The following is a 3,898-nucleotide window of genomic DNA, read 5'->3' as shown; positions in this document are numbered from 1 at the left end:
TGAAGGAGATACTCTTACTTGTAGCATTAGAGTTTGTTTGTGTTGTTGGTCTTGGCTAGCTTAACGTTCTGGTTGGTAGCTAGTTAGCACTCACTCACGTGGCTGCTAGCACCATCATATACCGGCATTCAGGACACTACAGTATTATTTTTCTAAGTAGTGAAAACGCTAGGGAGAGGCAATGTTGAAAAGTCATCTTTAGACATGTTGTACTTTCTTAAATGTAGTTTTGTAATTGACTAAAACAGCAGACAACAAGAAAGTTGTGTTTGAAAAAGGTAAAGTTGACGTCACATTTCATTTCTAGGGTGGATTATCCCTTAATCCTAGTTGAACCATTAGGCCATGTGAACCTGGTCTTCCAGCAATACACCTGGTTGGACTTCAACACTCAAAGAGCCGAAAGTTTTGAGTCAAGATTGTTAAGCCCTATCACAAAAAAAGGAGGCATTAGGGTAAGTAGGTAGGTCTATTGTTTGTCATTCTCATGGTATTTGATGAATGCTCTGACAGCCAAACAGTCCGGTTCCTGGTTCTGTCTAAAAGCAAACGGTCTGTAGTCTAACCAGCCAGGTCACCCGTGATACATGTCAGTACTCAACTTCCATCTATTTTGAGGACGTCAGTAGATTACATGGACATTTGGAGTTGATGCTAAACTTAACCCCTAACCTTAAACACAAAATGTGACGTTTGGAACAACTTTTGAAAATGTGACGTTGGAGAAACATGGATGAACGTCTAATTGTGAGTGGAGACTGTGAGAGCTGGTAGAAACAGTGAGCAAACTTACCACTGTGAGAGAGCCAAAGAGTAACTGTCTCTCTCTCCCTGCAGTCGACTAGGCACAAGCTTTCGGTTTATATGTTTTGCATGACTCAGATTTTTGATTAGTGGCTTGTTTGCATAGATACAGTACAACAAGAAAGCGAATGACGTGAGTGAATAAAACAAATATTTCAAAGCTTAGTTGATCGAGAAGAGAAGAGCCCGGGCTTCTAGTGGTGACATAAGGGCAATGTGTGTGTGTGTGTGTGTGGTGTGTGTGTGTTGTGTGTGTGTGTGTGTGTGTGTGTGTGTGTGGTGTGTGTGTGTTGTGTGTGTGTGTGTGTGTGTGTGTGTGTGTGGTGTGTGTGTGTGTGTGTGTGTGTGTGTGTGTGCGTGTGCGTGTGCGTGTGTGTGTGTATGACAGGATGGTAGAGGAAGGAGAGGAACCCGTCCAATGTAATTCTGAACTGTGACATTTACATCAGAGCGAAGGTACAGTCACAAACAGTACACACTTTAAATACAGGGTTGTCTTCCAAATGATACCCTATTCCCTATATAGTGCACTACTACCAAAGGTTGTACAAGTAAGTAGAGCATAGGGTTCATTTGGGAACAGATCATACCCAAATCAACGGGTAGTAAGGAGGAAGAAAGAAGCAGGCCAGTAAACAGTACACTTCCTCTCAGCAGGCCAGTAACAGCAGCACCTCCTCTCAGCAGGCCAGTAACAGCAGCACCTCCTCTCAGCAGGCCAGTAACAGCAGCACTCCTCTCAGCAGGGCCAGTAACAGCAGCACATCCTCTCTGCAGGGCAGAAACAGCAGCACCTCCTCTCAGCAGGGCATTAAGCAGTAGCACCTCTCTCAGCAGGCAGTAACAGCAGCAACTCTCTCAGTAGGGCAGTATCAGCAGCACCTCCTCGAAAAGGGCAAGTAACAGTAGCACCTCCTCTCAAAAAAGGGCAGTAACAGTAGCACCCCTCTCTCAGCAGGGCAGTAACAGCAGCACCTTCTCTCAGTAGGGCAGTAACAGTAGCACTCCTCTCAGCAGGGCAGTAACAGCAGCAACTCCTTTCAGTAGGGCAGTATCAGCAGCACCTCCTTCAGCAGGGCAGTAACAGTAGCACTCCTCTAACGCAGGGCAGTAACAGTAGCACTCCTCTCATAAGGGCAGTAACAGTAGCACCTCCTCTCAGCAGGGCGGTACAGTAGCACCTCCTCTACGCAGGGCAGTAACAAGTAGCACCTCCTCTACGCAGGGCAAGTAACACCTTCCTCTCAGAGCGCAGTAACAGTAGCACCTCCTCTCAGTAGGGCAGTAACAGTAGCCATCCTCTCAGTAGGGCAGGTAACAGTAGCACCTCCTTGTCAGTAGGGCAGTAACAGTAGCCCATCCTCTCACAGGGCAGTAACAGTAGCCCCTCTCTCAGCGCAGGGCCAGTAACAGTAGCCCCTCCTCTCAGCAGGGCAGTACAGTAGCCCCTCCTCTCAGCAGGGCAGTAACAGTAGCCCGATCTGTCACGACTCCCGCCGAGGGTGGCTCCCCATGCCTGTTTGGGCGGCGCTCGGCGGTCGTCGTCACCCCCGCTACTAGCCGCCACCGATCCTTCTCTCTTGTCTGTTGGTTTAGTCTTATTAGTTGCACCTTGCAACTTGTTTCTTTTGTGTTTCTTGATTTCTGGTCTATGTCAGCCTGTTAGGCCCGCTGGGGATTGTGCGGGATTATTTTGTGTTCACTGTCGGTGTTGGATGTTTTTTCTCTCCGGACCTTCAGACTACTGTATAGGGCTTAACCTTGGTGCCTAATACCTTCAGACTACTGTAGGCTTACCCTTGGTGCCTAATACCTTCAGACTACTGGTAGGGCTTACCTTGGTGCCTAATACCTTCAGACTACTTGTAGGGCTTACCTTGGTGCCTAATACTTCAGACTACTGTAGGGCTTACCTTGGTGCCTAATACCTTCAGACTACTGTAGGGCTTACCTTTGGTGCCTAATACCTCAGACTACTGTAGGGCTTACCTTGGTGCCTAATACCTTCATGACTACTTGTAGGGCTTACCTTGGTGCCTAATACTTCAGACTACTGTAGGGCTTACCTTGGTGCCTAATACCTTCAGACTACGTAGGGGTTACCTTGGTGCCTAATACCTTCAGACTACTGTAGGGCTTTACCTTGGTGCCTAATACCTTCAGACTACTGTAGGGCTTACCTTGGTGCCTAATACTCTTCAGACTACTGTAGGGTTACCTTGTGCCTAATACCTTCAGACTACTGTAGGGCTTACCTTGGTGCCTAATACCTTCAGACTACTGTAGGGCTACCTTGGTGCTAATACCTTCAGACTAGCTGTAGGCTTACCTTGGTGCCTAATACCTTCAGACTACTGTAGGCTTACCTTGGTGCTAATACCTTCAGACTACTGTAGGGCTTACCTTGGTGCCTAATACCTTCAGACTACTGTAGGGCTTACCTTGGTGCCTAATACTCGTCAGACTACTGTAGGGCTTACCTGGTGCCTAATACCTTCAGACTACTGTAGGGCTTACCATGGTGCCTAATACCTTCAGACTAATGTAGGGCTTACCTTGGTGCCTAATACCTTCAGACTACTGTAGGGCTTACCTTGGTGCCTAATACCTTCAGACTACTGTAGGGGCTTACCTTGGTGCCTAATACCTTCAGACTACTGTAGGGCTTACCTTGGTGCCTAATACCTTCAGACTACTGTAGGGCTTACCTTGGTGCCTAATACCTTCAGACTACTGTAGGGCTTACCTTGGTGCCTAATACCTTCAGACTACTGTAGGGCTTACCTGGGTGCCTAATACCTTCAGACTACTGTAGGGTTACCTTGGTGCCTAATACCTTCAGACTACTGTAGGGCTTACCTTGGTGCCTAATACCTTCAGTCTAAGTAGGCCACAGGCAAATGCTGATAGTATTCTGTGTAGATCGTAATGGAGACTCCCTGCACGGGGAGCCTACGGATGTGTCATTGAGTTGGATAATGTTGGAGTTATGAATAGTTCACAATGGAGACTCCCTGCACGGGGGAGCCTACGGATGTGTCATTGAGTTGGATAATGTTGGAGTTATGAATAGTTCACAATGGAGACTCCCTGC

The sequence above is a fragment of the Salvelinus sp. IW2-2015 genome, unplaced genomic scaffold (assembly GCF_002910315.2).
Source record: "Salvelinus sp. IW2-2015 unplaced genomic scaffold, ASM291031v2 Un_scaffold2910, whole genome shotgun sequence".
Lineage (NCBI taxonomy): Eukaryota > Metazoa > Chordata > Actinopteri > Salmoniformes > Salmonidae > Salvelinus > Salvelinus sp. IW2-2015.
Note: the sequence above shows the minus strand (reverse complement) of the source record.